This window comes from Nycticebus coucang, chromosome 6, assembly GCF_027406575.1.
Source record: "Nycticebus coucang isolate mNycCou1 chromosome 6, mNycCou1.pri, whole genome shotgun sequence".
Classification (NCBI taxonomy): domain Eukaryota; kingdom Metazoa; phylum Chordata; class Mammalia; order Primates; family Lorisidae; genus Nycticebus; species Nycticebus coucang.
In genome coordinates this window covers 85,215,849-85,232,513 of record NC_069785.1, presented here as the reverse complement: position 1 = coordinate 85,232,513, position 16,665 = coordinate 85,215,849, and the positions used below count along the sequence as shown (strand labels likewise).

Genomic DNA, 16,665 nt, shown 5'->3' with positions numbered 1-16,665 from the left:
CGTGCCTCTCCTTATCTCCCTTCTGCTCATGGTCTAGTCCTATTTACCCAGCTCTGGACCCACGGTCCTGCCTCTGGGCTCGACTGGCATGCTCTAGTTCTCCTTCCCTCACGGCTCTCTGGGCCTAAGGATTCTGGATCAGACTTCACTCCCCTGACCCTTTCCTCCTTCTTGTTCTAGGCCCCTGATTTGGCACTTGCCCATCAGCCAGAGTTCTGGCTGGACCCCGCTCCAGTCCCTTGCCTGAGGTTGGGTGGAAGGTTGAGATTTAGATCACCACGGTCACGGAGAACAGAGACAACCAAAGGTTGGCCTAACTGTGGGACAGGGAAGTATATTTCCTGGCGAGGGCTGAGAGGGGAGTGTTAGAGAGGGAGCAGACAGAAGCTTCTTCACGGTGCCACCTGCCTGGCCAGCATCTGCTCCAGGAATGCTCTGAAAAGCCCAACTCCTGCCTGCTCTGGGGAATATAAATCGTGCCGTCACCAGACGCAGGCTCCAAAATGCTGTTCCCACGCAGCCCCCAGAGAGATGGAAACGGCCCATGAATCAAGCACCTCGGAGCTGTGCCAGGGCTCATCCTGTTTTGGGGGACAGGGCTTGGCAAGAGACTCCAGACAGGATTTTCATTTGCAAGTGTGGCCTCCTGATCTCTCCAAGAACACGCTCTCTGTCATCCCCCTGACAGTGCAACTGAAATTCCACAAATCACACTTTCATTTATGTCTCAACATCCTTTTGCTATTCATTCTTTTTCCATCTCCACCACCACCACCAATCTCCAGGCTTCTTGTGCACTGATAACCAGTTATTTGTTGAAGAACGACTACTAGCAACCCTGAAGCTGGAAACTATGGGCAACTCTGTCTTCAGTGTCCCCTGCACAGGGTAGTGAGGTGGCTCCTACAGCACCAGCCCCACACCAGTGGGAGCACATCAAAAGGCAGCAAAATACTCCTTTCAAAGCAAGGATTCCTCTACAATTGGCAAAACTTGAGGAAGCAGGACCGAAAACTCAAAACTTGCTGCTACCACATATAATCATTCAGTGCCACCTAAATGATTCCAAGAGGCCAGGTCTAACTGCCAGCACATCGCGTGGAGACTCTACAACCAGGAAGCAGAGAATGTCTTGGAGACATGAAGAGATGACAGATGACAAACACCAGGGGCATTTATTGGGTTTTGTGTGGCCCGCTGCTGATGGCTGAAAGGGCCCATTTTTTCCCAAAAGCCACTTAGCAACAGAATGCCAGAAACTAAAGACATGAGACTTCAGGAACTTAGGTTGTCTGAGACCTTTGAACCTTTCCCATGTGAATTACTTACTACTCCCTGTCTGGTCTTTTCATAGTGATTAGTAAACCTTTAAGATGAAAAGAGCCTGGGGCTTATTTTCAGGGACAGCAAGGAAAGTGGGGGAGGCATCCTACTCCATGGGTTGTCTCACATAGAAGAACCCAAGAAACAGAAGCTGATGTATGTCTTTAAAGAAGGAAAACTGGCTATATGTTTGGGGATGGGGAGAAGGGGGCGGTGTAGTAGACAGCTTCGGGGAAGTTGCCCTGGTCATACAGATTCTAGTTCTAGAAATTCCCTCCCAGACCCACAGGATCACAGGGATGAGTGCTGAAGTTTATGCCCCATGACTCTCTTCCCCAACATTGCTGACTGTACCAGAGGTGGATTTCTGACCTAAGCTAAGCCCACCAGATTCCCTTCCCCAAAATTTGAGCACTGGCATTCAGGGAGAGCTAAATATGACTTCCTGTGGCTAGTTCTATAGGCTGTGGGTGACACGCACATGAGCCACATAAGGTGACTGTTTTCCCACATTAGGACTAGGAGCAGAGAGCATTTTACACACTGCTGGAGGTGCTAACTGAAGCCACTGAGCAGTGAGGAGAATCAGGTGCCTTCTGCCTTGAATTACATGGATTTCCTTGGATTTCACCCCCATAATTTTATTAGAAACCCCCCTCTTGAGACTATCAATGCTTTTGAGAGGATTGTTGTTGAGGGGAGAGGGAGAAGAAGCCGAGAAGTATCCTCTGGGACCTGTGTGGCCTTGCTACACTAAGTCAGTGCCACAGCTGCCAAGTTGCTCCAGCATCATTCTTCTTTTTTTTTTTTTTTTTTTTTTTTGAGACAGAATCTCACTCTGTTGCCCTGGTTAGAGTGCTGAGGCATCAGCCAAGCTCACAGCAACCTGGATTCAAGTGATCTTCCTGCCTCAGCCTCCTGAGTAGCTGGGACTACATGTGCTTGCCACAATGCCCAGCTGCTTTTTCTATTTTTAGTAGAGACAGGGTCTCACTCTTGCTCAGGCTGGTCTTAACCTTCTGAGCTTAAGGGAGCCACCTGCCTCAGCCTCCCGGAGTGCCGGGATTACACGCATGAGCCACTGCACCCGGCCTCTCCAGCATCATTCAAACTTGTAGGCCATGCAGGAGTGCAGCTGGAGGCAGTCAGCGGGCAGGAAGAGTGCAAGCTGCACACCAGAGAGATGTGTTGTCCCTGTGAGGGCAGGGACACTGTGAATGCCATTCTCCTCAGAAAACTCCTTCCAGTGAGCTGCCTCATATCCTAGTCCAGACCTCACGACCAGAGGAAACGTGGTATAGCAAGCACAGATTCTGAAGTCAAGGCTGCTGGTTCAAACTCACGCTAGCAGTGGGGCCCTCCAGCAGTCACTGTTGACACTAGCTAAGGGGTATTGATAGCTTCTTCTCAGAAATCCAATCACGGCCACCAATTCACTGGTCTCTCTGCTGATATTTGGATGAAACAAGATTTGATTTCTTGCACCTGTATGTCACTCTAGAAATCACTTTTTTTCTGTATCTTCTCAAGAATATAATCCATACTATATTTAACAGTTGCTATTTATAGAACAAACATTCTGTTGGTCTGAAGGCAAATAATTACATTTACCTGCCAAGAATCTACGAGCGTGCACACACACAAACACAGTATGAATGATCAATAAGCTCTGATGGGGACTTTTGCTGTTAAACTGATAAAAGAATACAATTCCTCCTCAAATGTGCTTTCTTAAGATCATTTGGATGAAAGAAAGCCTTCTGGCCTTTGGGATTCAGAACTGTGCAATTTTAACTCGAAAGCACTTTGTGTGTACCCTGCGTATCTCACGGCCTAGAATTATCTAGTCTGCACTTAAGTGTTAAAAAAAGGAACATGGGTATTTTTTCTAGCTTTTCTTCTCTCAGTAAACACTATGATCAAACAAATAAGAAGGTTTCACTTCCATTAGCTCAGTAGTCTGTGTGCACGAAGACTGTCATCGATTGGAAGGCCCTATTACATGGTATCTATTTTTGAAAGCTTCGACGAGAAAGCATTGGCAATGGAGATCCCCCCGACAAAGTGGCTCTCAAATCCACTCTAACATCAATTACCACTACTGTAGGCAGTTGTAATACAATGGTATTTAATACAATGGTGTATCTAAAAATAGAATAGGTGTAGTAAAATACAGTATTATAATCTTATGGGACTCTTCGGTGCATGCGGTTCATTGTTGACTAAAATATTGTTAAGGGCGGCACCTGTGGCTCAAAGGGGTAGGGCACCAGCCCCATATGCCGGAGGTGGCGGGTTCAAACCCAGCCCCGGCCAAAAAAAAAAAAACTGCAAAAACCCCCCAAAACAATAAAAAAGAGTTTTTTAAAAAATATATTGTTATATACACGACTGTATTTAAAATTGAATCTAAAGGAAACCAAGTGAAAAAGTAGAAGCCCTTCTATCTTCCCACAAAGTGAGCACTAAAACTGCTGTCTGAACAGACGGCCTGCGTGACCGATGTGCATGTTTACATACATTCATGTGTGTCTGCCTGTACATGTGTGTGTACACAGGAGTGGGACCTCTAACTGAGGTGTCAGCACAATGACTATCAGACACTAAAGAAGCATGCACTCTGCATCACCTCCCAGGTCCAGACGCACACAGACAATGGCTTTGAGAACCTGCCTTAGGGCTTTTAGGTCCCCATCTCCATCAGGGCTCAGAAAAGGAGGGTGTGATAAGACTGGTGGAAAGATCTCTTTGGAGAGTGTTACCACCATAGAGTGAGTCCCCATCCCAGCCCTTCCGGGAGAGTAGTGAGATTGACCATCTTACAGGAGGTATTTTCATGGAGGTACTACTCAAAGAGCTTAGAAACGTCTACCCTGAAATCAGGAGAGAGACATGCAGGACTGAAGCCTCCTGCCCCATGCTGAGTGGGGTCTCACTGTCCCACTCTGCTCCTTCCCTGCTAGATGGGCAAGGCTAGAGGAATAGCCTATGCTCCTGGAGTTCATCAGTGGCAAGGATGCAAGAATGCTTCCTGTGGACCAAATGTAGTCCCGGGGGGGTGAGCAGGGATGGCTTGTCTTTATCTCTGTCCAACAAGGGCCCCTGGAGAAGCCAGTCGAGGCGCACACCCGATGCCAAGGGATAAGAAGAAAAACGGAGGACCAGACGTGTGTCCGCCCAGGTTCAACAAGCTACAGGTACCTGTAAAGGGCCTATAGAAAACAAGATTCCATTTTAACCATCTGTCAGACCCAGAGTTCCCAAAGCCACACAGCCAGGCAGGAACAGTCCTGTCTCCTAGCCCCTTGTAATACCAGCAAGTGAGTGGCGAGGAGGCAGGCCTACCTCCTTACCCTTAGCAGGCTTCCAGCCCAAAGCCCCGAGTGAGTATAATGCTTTCTTCTCCTTCACAATGATGGGACAAACTCTGGCTATTGAACACGACCACAGTCAGGTTAATAGGAAGAGGAATTTAAATGCTTCATAATAAAGCAAAACCACAGATGTAGCATTCAGATAAAATACATAAATATCGTCAGATTTGTCTTCCAAAAACCAGCACCCAGAAGACAGTGCAGAGCAGGTGTCAAGACTGCTGTCATCTAGTGTCAGGTGAGCTTACACACCTTATCTCCCACCACCAGCTGGGACAGACTGCTCCATCCAAACCAGGCGCTCTCTATTCTGTGAATATACTTTGCAATGGGCCACGTTCCTGCTTTGCTTTGGCCATGCCCTTGACCTGGACTCCCCCTCTCCATCACCCCTAACCTGCCTACACACATGGAAATTATGCTATTCCCTCAAAGATGAGCTCAAATGCCTTCTCCTGTATGCCTCCTTCTCTGAGCGTCTCCGGCAGCACCTGCTAGGTGAAGAATTCCTGTGTTCCAGACATCAGGAGCCTTATGGTCTGTTCCTCCTTGCTCCTTGTTGGACAGGGGTGGAGGCAGGGGCGGCCTCATGTTTCTGACCCTTACAAGGTCTAGAACAGGGCCTTGGCTACAGCAGAGCTCAGCACAGGCTGAGTGGCTGCACAAGGACTCCTGAGGGTTCCTGCCCTCATCACCCAAACCTGGGGAGATGTACTCCAGCCCACAGCACCCCATAATACCCTCAATACAGCTGGGAAATGGTTTTACTGCAAAAAATCCCACCACACAGGTTAGGTTCTGTCCCCTCCCAGGAGAACCAAATTAGTCACTGGAAAAACAAAACATGCACCTTTAAGTAAACAGTGGTTTTTCAGCAATTGTAAAACACCTTTCTTCCATTTCCTTCCTAGAATCTTGAACTTTCTATGAGGTTATCAGAGAAAGGAGGGATTGTTAGAGTAACAATTTTTTTTTTTTTTTAAGCAGAGTTAGTTTGGGGTCAGATTTCTAAAGCACCAGAGAACACTGAAACTTTGGAAGCTAGTCCCAAATCCATGGCACTTGGCTGTTCCTTTCCCCACCTGGGTTGGGGACTGTATAAGGGCTCACTTCAGCCTGGGATGTGTGGGTGTGTGTACATGTATGCACAGAGCGAAGCAGTGAGTGTGCATATTTGTGAGAACACTTACTAGAGTGTGGTAGTTAAGAGTGTGGTAAATGAGTGTGTGTGTGACAGCAAGGGCATGTGGGGACAAAGCATTCTATCAGGTAAGTAGCTGTGAGCCCTTTCACAGGGCATGTGAAATAAAGTACCCATCCTGATCTGGAATTAGGCCTCCCTAATTCCAAATCCAAGAGTAATAGAGTTGAGGCGTGTTATTAATGACAACTGAAGTCAATTACTGAGTCCCAGGATCCTTCTAGCATATTATTATTAATCCTTGTAGCACAGCTAGGAGGAAGATCACCTTATCTTCATTAAAGAGGCCTGAAGGGAGACCCAGAGGCGTTCAGGCACTTGTGCAGGGTCCCACAGATAACAAGCAGTAGAATTGGGCCTGGGAGACAGGTGAGCTGAATCCTAGCCGGTGCCTTCCCATGTCACCATCCCGCCTCCATGGGCTCAGAAAGCTGCCTGACCCAGACACATTTTCCAAAGGTAATCGGGGGCTAAGAAATTCAACGATCACAGGGGCATTTCCATTACCTCAGCTCTCCTTAGCAGCATCAGCACCCATATTAGAGGCATGCTTTTAAATTTTATATGACTGTGTGTTCTTGTAGAAAACATAGGCTGTTATAACTGTAAATGGTCTTCAAAGATCACCACGAGGTCCATTTCCTTTGTCCACTCAGAGAAAAGAACGTCTCTGGGAGGAGCATTTGCATATACAGTGTATGTGCAATGTATCATTTATGTGCATTTATACAGAAAGGGGTTTCAGCTACACGAAGGTAGAGTGCATGGGGTATGGGCAAGTCTTTCTCCAGCTGTTAAAGAACAACCTGTCTGGTTCAGTGTTTAAAGATTTTTGTTTCCTATAATTGCACTAATACAAGTTATATTGAAAAGCCAAATGACCCCTTTAACGAATGAAAAAGAGATGCCTGCCTATAACAGGAGTCCCACAGCTAGACCTCCACGAGTGCTGTGAGAATGCCCCCCCTTGGAGTTGTTATAAACACAATAAAACCTAATATGTCATAATGAAATGCATATTCTAATACAATATGATCCCCTTAATGAGGAAAACTGGAGGGGGAGGTTGTTTTATTTATAATCCTCTAAATCTAGGTAAATTGTACATGTTTAAAATTTCTATACAGGGCGGCGCCTGTGGCTCAGTGAGTAGGGCGCCGGCCCCATATGCCGAGGGTGGCGGGTTCAAACCTCAGCCCCGGCCAAACTGCAACCAAAAAATAGCCGGGTGTTGTGGCAGGCGCCTGTAGTCCCAGCTACTCCGGAGGCCTGAGGCAAGAGAATCGCTTAAGCCCAGGAGTTGGAGGTTGCTGTGAGCCGTGTGATGCCACGGCACTCTACCCGAAGGCGGTACAGTGAGACTCTGTCTCTACAAAAAAAAAAAAAAAAATTTCTATACAAATAACGTCACAAAGAGCTATACAAATAGTGTCACAAAGAGCTATTAATACACAAGAGTGTATTTGGTCTGGACCAGAGACAACTTAACAGATTAACAGACAAAGTCAAGGTGTGATGAAATGCTAAGCAACAACTAGGGTAGGGGTTATTTTTCTTTTTTTTTTCTCTCTCTCTTTTTTTTTTATTGTTGGGGATTCATTGAGGGTACAATAAACCAGGTTACACTGATTGCAATTGTTAGGTAAAGTCCCTCTTGCAATCATGTCTTGCCCCGATAAAGTGTGACACACACCAAGGCCCCACCCACCTCCCTCCTTCCCTCTTTCTGTTTCCCCCCCATAACCATAATTGTCATTAATTGTCCTCATATCAAAATCAAGTACATAGGATTCATGCTTCTCCATTCTTGTGATGCTTTACTAAGAATAATATCTTCCATGTCCATCCAGGTTAATACAAAGGATGTAAAGTCTCCATTTTTTTAATGGCTGAATAGTATTCCATGGTATACATATACCACAGCTTGTTAATCCATTCCTGGGTTGGTGGGCATTTAGGCTGTTTCCACATTTTGGCGATTGTAAATTGAGCTGCAATAAACAGTCTAGTACAAGTGTCCTTATGATAAAAGGATTTCTTTCCTTCTGGGTAGATGCCCAGTAATGGGATTGCAGGATCAAATGGGAGGTCTAGCTTGAGTGCTTTGAGGTTTCTCCATACTTCCTTCCAGAAAGGTTGTACTAGTTATGGGACTTCATTAAACTGAAAAGCTTCTGTACAGCTAAGGGTAGGGGTTATTTTTCATACAGGATGTGGTCCCTAAAAGTGAAGGGTGATTTCCCAAATCACTCCAGATTCCCCAGTTCATTCAAAATCGATAAACAAGGCAGAGGGAGAATGTGGCTCCCATGCTTCTAGAAGGAATCACGAAAAGCTTTTGTATTCCCTCTCATGATGTTTTTAAAACCATCATATTTGTTATTGTCTAAATTGAATTGTGGGTGAAAACAATTTCCTGTTCACCTGCACTGTTTGTTTCCTGAGAAGACATCTAGAAACACTGGTTTTCTGAGCTAAGTCAAAGTAATATAGGATTTTCCTTTGTCAATATTGAGACTTTTACCTCCGGGGAGAACCTGTTCTCTCCCTCCCTCCCTCCCTCTCTCTCAGCAAAGCATATTTCCTTCTCTCTATAATTGGATTTTCTGAAAGAATCTGTTTCCCTTTCTCTCTTCCAGATGCTCAAGATACAGCACTGTACAAAAAGTCATTGGCTGGTGTCGTTCTTGTCTTTTTCTGCCACATTAACCCAGTAGGGGGTTTAACAGCCTGAGGTTTTGAAAAGCTGTTGTCAAGTCCTGAAAGCTCCCAAATGCAACTTAAATGGTTATTAGCTAGTAGGATACATCCCCTGCATTCTAATACCTCCATTTAAATAACAATAATAAAGAAAATAATAACAATAAGAGTAAACTCCATGTCTTCACAGCCATGATTATACCCTACCACCCACAGACCACACAGTCTACAGGGCATTTATACAGGATCTAGGAGTGAGGGTCTGTCTTTTGGTTTAGTAGTGGGCACACCTGATTTCACAGGCTGCCAGCAGGGGTCGCCCAAGTCATCTAGGAGCCAAATCAGAGCTTTCATGACATTGTGGATAATTCCTTTAAAGAATCCAAGGCACAGCCTAAATGCCCACCAACCCAGGAATGGATTAACAAGCTGTGGTATATGTATACCATGGAATACTATTCAGCCATTAAAAAAAATGGAGACTTTACATCCTTCATATTAACCTGGATGGACGTGGAAGACATTATTCTTAGTAAAGCATCACAAGAATGGAGAAGCATGAATCCTATGTACTCAATCTTGATATGAGGACAATTAATGACAATTAAGGTTATGGGGGGGGAAGCAGAAAGAGGGATGGAGGGAGGGGGGTGGGGCCTTAACTTTATGGGGGCAAGACATGATTGCAAGAGGACTTTACCTAACAATTGCAATCAGTGTAACTGGCTTATTGTACCCTCAATGAATCCCCAACAATAAAAAAAGAAAAAAGAAAAAAAATGGAGTTAACTTGGTCCTTACAGTTATGTTAAAAATTAAAATGTGAGATGAGGAAATTTCCAGGAAAATGCCCTTATTTTCTGCTTTTAGAAACCAAAAGAATGTCTCATTATGGCGTTGCATCCGAGAATCGGAATCCCCAAGAGAGAGCTGGACACCAATGCAAATCACATGAGGGCATTTATTCAGGCTCGAGCCAAGGCAGTCGGCCTTCCCCCAGATGCAGCTGGTGAGACCTGGAGCCTAGAGCCGTGTACTCGTCGTGGGTGGGGGGTTTTATGCCGTGGATATGGGGTGAGGGGCGTGGGAAGCAAAGCATGGCCTTTGGATTGGTTATCTCTTATGCCTATACTAGAATTTAAAGCTGATAGGGTCCCGCCAATCTCAACAGCCAGAAGGGTGGGGGGTGGGGTGGGGAGGGTTCTGACACACTCCGGGAGATAGGGACACATCCCAGGAGACAGGGCTATCCCTTTATGTTCATCTACATAGAGATGAAATAGTTTTGTAATATCAGGGAGTCCGGAAGTGGGGGAAGAGAGCAGAGCAGTCTTAAGTTCTCTTTCTGTTGTCCATTTGAAGGGGTGTCCCTCCCTCATGGCTTCAAAGAGGGGTTTTGCAATTTCAGCAAAGCCTGGTACCCAAAGTCAACAGAACCCTGCAGACCCCAAAAAGTCTCGCACTTGCCTGGGGTTTGTTGGGGTTGGGATGTTAAGTACAGTGTGCTCCCTGGCCTCAGTGAGCCATCTCTGTCCATCTTTAAGGGTATATCCCATGTAACTCACAGTTTGCTGACAGATCTGGGCCTTCTTTTTTTTTTTTTTTTGTAGAGACAGAGTCTCACTGTACTGCCCTCGGGTAGAGTGCCGTGGCGTCACACGGCTCACAGCAACCTCTAACTCTTGGGCTTAAGCCATTCTCTTGCCTCAGCCTCCCAAGCAGCTGGGACTACAGGCGCCCGCCACAACGCCCGGCTATTTTTTTGTTGCAGTTTGGCTGGGGCTGGGCCTGAACCCGCCACCCTCGGCATATGGGGCCGGCGCCCTACTCACTGAGCCACAGGTGCCGCCCTGATCTGGGCCTTCTTTGCTGATGCTCGATATCCCCATCCCCCACCCCCCCAAGTGTGATGAGCAGGTCTCAGTTAGTCTCTCCCACCTGGGGTTAGGGATTCTAGGCTACTTGAAGAGAAGACTTTTTAACTCCCCTAAAACAGGATCCCAGGAATTTGAGCAGAAAGTAATTATTGACCTAAGTGTGATTATGCTATAGCTTTTAAAAACTATTATGCCTTTCTAATGTAGCTTATTACCTAGAGTTCAACATCTACTTATCTTAGATGGAATATTTTGCTGAAGATCCTTTCTGTAAATCAATTACAGTCATGTGCCACCTAACAAGCTTATGTCAACAATAAACTACATATGTCATGGTAATCTCATAAAAATATAACAAGGCTATACAGGTGTACCTTTTAAAAATCTTTTCTACTATATTTTTACTGTATCTTTTCTATATTTAGATACACAAATACTTCACCACTGTGTTATAGTTGCCTGCCATATTTAGTACCATAACATACTGTACAGATTGGTTACCTAGGAGCAATAGGCCATACCATATAGCCTAGGTATATAACAGGATACACGTATACCACCTATACCACAACAACTAAATTGCCTAATGCATTTTTTTTAATTTATTTATTTTTTATTGTTAAATCATAGCTGTGTACATTAGTGCAATCAGGGGTATAATGTGCTGCTTTCATATACAATCTGAAATATTCTCATCAAACTGTTCAACGTAGCCTTCATGGCATTTTCTTAGTTACTGTATATAGGCATTTGTATTCTGCATTTAGTAAGTTTCACCTGTACCCATTCTAAGATGCACCATAGATGTGGTCCCACCGATTACTCTCCCTCCACCTAAACCTCCCCCCACCCTTCCCCTTCCTTGGCTCTTTCCCCATAATTGCATTTTTTTTTAATGATGCATTTTTCAAGCTCCTCCTCACATGGCAAGCAATGCATAACTGTATGTGAAATCCCTTAATTAGGGATTAAGTTGCTAAAGTAATTTCTAAAGTTATCATTATTTACTATGTATGAGATTTTTTTTTAAGGAACCAAAAATGTGTTTTGTGTCAGGGGAACTTAATTTGGGGCTAGATTTTTGATTATTTAACTTGCTCCAGAGTTGCAAAGTGTTTTGTTTTGAAGAAGGGAGTGAAAGAGAAAGTGGTTGAAGTCTGAAAAAGTATTTGAAGTTTTATTCTATTTAGGGTAAATTATTATAATTCTATTTAAATAAAACCAGTAAAGACAATGTCAAACTTTAAGAATACTAGTTTCTTCCCAGCTACTCGGGAGACTGGGGCAAGAGAATCGCTTAAACCCAAGAGTTTGAGGTTGCTGTGATGCCACGGCACTCTAGTGAGGGCCACATAGTAAGACTCTGACTCAAAAAAAAAAAAAAGAATACTCATTTCCTGTGAAATGTGAGAGGAAGGAAGAAAGTCAGCACCAATTTCAGAAATCTGATTCTAACAACAGGTCATCTCTAAATGAGGTAAATCTTGGAATCACCTCCAACTTTAAAACCATTACTGTGCACCAAGTCATATGCTAGATTCTGGGAAAAAGACGAAGCACTATTTTATCTCCAAGTGAGAGAGACAAACCTCTCTCCTGTGTCCGCAACCATATTAGAATTCTAACAGTCCTCACTTCTGCTCTCCAAACTTCAAATAAGGGGTCAGAGCCAAGAGCCAGGACTTTAGTAAAAGCACCAGAAATACTCTCAGAGTTCCACATTTTCCTAAGAGTGATACACACTGAAGAGTTGTGAAATAAGTCACTTGGGTTCTGTTATAGTAGTATTTGAAGATAATTATTTAACATGCTGACTTTAACACACTATGTGTCTTTCTCCATGTGTGCGTACAGGATAGACCTCTGAAAAGCGGCCTAGTTACTTCTAGATTATTGACTGTGTTTGCCCATTGCTGACCTAAAGGGCTATTCACTTGCAGCAATACCTTCTCTGCTAAGTTGAATTGCTCAACTCTTAAAACCCTTCCTACAGAAATTTCAGAGTCATCTCTGATTCCATGGCAGCCCCTACATGATAGAGTGGTGAATTAATTGTCAAACATGGAAGAAAGGATACTGAAAGTTGAGCAGAAATGGCAACATTTTGGAGTAACTAACCAATGGAACAAATGTGTGTTCTGCCTGCCGCCCTAACTGGTGCTCATGTTTTTTTATCTTTTCAGTGGGATTTATTTACGGTTAAGTAAAAGTAGCAAATGTTACGTAAGTTATTTCTTTAAGAACATTTAATTTATACAACTACATTGTTATCAAGCAACATTTATGGAATGTGCCCTGGATCTGGGATATTGAACTTTGTAACTATTGTAGCATTCTCTTTTCCAAGTTTAAACATGACCTTGTGCAGTGAAGAAGCATGGCTTCTCATTGTAGAGTTATCATGTATGACAACCTGACCTGCAGGAAGGCTTTGGGTGTTTAATCTTCTATTGATTTACAAAATGATTTGTGTGTGTGATTATTCAACCCATATGATTGTTTCAACTCATTTTTCTTCTGCTGTGATTAAAATAAATCAGCTAAAACTAAGCAGTTTAGCAACATAGTCAATCAAATAGATATGACGTTATATCTTCTATAGGATGTCTTAGGCGATATTGATGTTTTATATTACACATATGTAGTTAATATACTTTGGGCAATAAAAAGTTAAAACATGTCTGGTAAACAAACAAAAAGAAAATTCTGAAAATCAATGCATTGTTTTAACAATCCCCCAAACCTGGATTTGTGTGTGTGTGTGTGTGTGTGTATGTTAGTGTCATATTAAAATAAAAAAATCTTGACACCTGCAAGATTTTTTTCATATTCCTATTTTATACATTTTTAGATAATGGAATAATTCTATAATTTTATTGCTAAAATCTTATTACTTGTTAGTCATGATTATCAGATTTTCATTATTATCTGAATTTGTTGCTGTCATATTTGTGAACATCGATTATTCACTGTTTACTTTTCCAAACATGTACTTACACTAAGATTCAAAAACTCTAAAGAGGAGTCATTGATAATAATAAATGTATAATGATAAGTTGGGACAATGAATAATCTTAAAGATTGAAATTTTTGTTGCTATGATAAGAATTCTGACTATCCAGTTAAGTTAGCTGTACAGAGTAGTATGGGGGGATCAGGAAATGCATATTTCCAAAAAATGATATTGCATGCTTATTTGATTGGGAGAAATTCTCTGGTCTGATGCATCACTGGTATTTAGGAGGGATTCTACCTACATGCAGCTTCTTCAGCGAGCTTGTTGGTCCCTCAGGGAGCCCAGTGATGATACGATGTCTTACAGCTTGTCACTGCAGATGTCTGTCTCTGCTCACTGCCAGGAAGGTTGCAGATTCTCCACAAAATCCAATGCTAGATTTAGAACTGAAGGAGCTTTGTTACAGATACCTGTAATACCAAAATAATCTAGTTAATATCCTGAGAGTTAGGATTTTTGCTTAAATTTGGCTTCTTGGTACAGTTGTTTAGCTTTTGCCCTATCATTCTCCTAATTGAAACATCATCCGTATTGGTAAATAATTGTTTTGTTACTCCTATGATTTCTTGAACTTCATTCTGATTCATAGCTGGTTTTCCGGCTTTGTCCCTTGAAGTACAGGATTTTGCTCCCGTCAGGCTGTGTGTGGCCATATATTCATTTGTGTATAGCACTTGCATTAAGTCATTAATAAACTTCAGAGGTTTGCTCTTATTAGAACGGGCAATCAGCCATTTCTCAATCTTGAACTGCTTCTTATCAGCCTGATGCTCTTCCTCAGCCTTCAAGGAAACTGGTGAACTGCAATTAGCATTAGAGTTACTGCATGTTGAAGTAAATGAATCTGGGGAGGAGTTGTTTGTTGCTCTCCAGAGGGTGGACGCAGACGTAGACGTGGTTCCTACACCTTTAAGCAGGGCTTCTGCCATACCAACCAGCTCCTCAAACTGGGTGACTGCCTGTGGTAACACTTGAAGTATGACCAAAGACTGTCGAAGTCCGATGTTTTCTTTTCGTGTTGGTTAGTTTTTCTTTCAGGCTTTTTATTTTGGTGCACAATTCCTCTTTAGACAGTTCTGCTAAGGACTCTTCATCCTCACTGGAGATCTCACCGGGCAGAAAGTCATTTCCGGAATATGAGTCTCTCTGTCCTTTATCCAGGTCATTATTTGCATTTTGTGAGTTCATTGTCTCTGTCCTTTTCCTCTTTCCTTTTCTAAAAGCTTGAGTATTGGCAATTTAATCTGTTGGAAAGATCATCTGCATTTTCTCAATTTGTTATCAAAGGTTTTCTGAGATCGTAGGAGGAAGGAATGTCCATGTAGATGATGCTATTCTGCACGTGGCCCAAAAGTTAAAGTTTTCCCGGGCTACCTGCTCCAAAGCCCCAGCCTCCGGGCCGGGCGCAGGGAGGTGGGAGGTAGGGGTAGCACCGCCAGGAGGCTCCCGCCAGCGCCTCGCCGTTCCCCCGGCTCCGTGGCGCCCCCTGACGCCGGACTCCCCAGCAGTTGGGCCTAGGAAGGCTGGACAGGCGGAAGCCCCAGGTGTCCGCGAAGCGAAGAGGTGCCTGGCCAGTGCACCTGAGGACAGTGCAGACAGGCCGGCAGCCCCGCGGGAGGGCGCTGGGCGCTGGGCGCTCAGGCCGGAGCGCAGCCCGCGGCCGCCGCTGCAGCTGCCGCAGCCATGTCCGCGCACCCCGCAGCAGCCTCCCGGCCCTGGTGTCCAACTGGTGATCATTTTGCAGATCAATTGTGTTTCTTGGAAGCAGTACTGCCGGGGGGAAGAAGAATATCTCTGGGATTTCAGCTTGGAGGAAGACGAGTTCAGGCTGCCAGAACCGAGCTAGCACTTCTGAATGTGCCAAGAGGCGAGGCCCTGTGACGTCCTTGGGAAGCTCTGGCGCCCCTACCATAATGGGCTGCTGGAGTCCTGGGGCTACCTACTCTGTGGCCGAATTCTTGCTCTGCTAAGGGCGGGAGAGATGTTCTGGTGTGAGACAGTTGTAGCTCTGTGGGGAGGGGTTTGGGCTCAGGGACTGTGGGCAAAACTCACCCTGGTGGCATGGAGCCAGCCCGAGCTTAATAAAGGTTGCTGCGTAAACAAAGGTTGTCGTAGATAAAGGGTGGGGGCGGGGCACGCAGTTGCCGTGGGTGCTCGCGCTGCGGAGCTGCCATAAGAGTTCCGGCTCTCATTGGCGCCGGAGCCTCTGGACATTATGTCCCTACTGCGACTGTGGACCCCACGGGTCCTTCTCACGGTGCAATTGTTGTGGCTGCTGATACAGGCAGCTCCTGTTTGGAGGTGGCCCCGGGACAGGGTCCAGCCTACCTTCGAATCTCCAGGGCCGGAAGAGCCCTGGTCTTCCCTCTCTTCCGATCTCTCACCCGAATCCCCTCATGTGCCTACACCCCCAGCAGATCCTGGGGACTTTGATTACCTGGGGTCTTCTGCTCCTTCCCACTTGTTGGCTTCACCTCAGGAATTGCCTGAGAATTTGGCTCCATTCCTGGACAGGGATTCAGCTCAAGAGCTACTTCAAGGGCCAGATAGGCTTACTATTCTACGTCGTCGGCTTCTGAGGAATAAGCTAAGGAGACGACGAAGGCTTCCAGAGGTGGTTCCAACGCCCGGTTGGGATCAGAATCAAGTCCTGCGTCCTCAACTCATAAGGAAGATTCAAACTGTAAGTCCAGATGAGGTTACAGTTCAAATCCCAGAGTCCCCTATGGAGAGTATAACTCAAACTCTACCTAATCATGAGGTGACAGGTAAACCTCCGGATGTGGAAGTTACCATAACTTCAGAGCCTGTGACAGAGGCTGAATCTTCGTCAGCCCAGCAGGAGACTCCAACTGAGCCTCCAGAGCATCCTGAGGAGGTGAAACCACCTGCCATCCAGGAGGAGACCCCAACTGAGTCCCCAAGCTTTCCTGGGGAGGCTGAGCCTTCCCCCAGTGAGCAGGAGCAGCCACCTCAGCCTTTTGTGTCTCCTGGGGAGGCTGAACCTTCTCAAATCCAGCAGGAGGTCACAGCTCAAGCTACAGAGTCCCCTATGGAGAGTATAGATCAAACTCCACCTAATCATGAGGTGAGTGGTAAACCTCCAGATGTGGAGGTTACCATAACTTCAGAGCCTACCAGTGTGGCTGAATCTTCTACAGCCAGCAGGAGGCC

General features: G+C 45.0%; 1 pseudogene; it reads right to left on the bottom strand.

The window, feature by feature from the left end:
• Positions 1–2,425: 2,425 nt before the first annotated feature.
• On the bottom strand, positions 2,426–14,757 carry LOC128588748 (BEN domain-containing protein 6-like; annotated as a pseudogene).
• Positions 14,758–16,665: the final 1,908 nt, after the last annotated feature.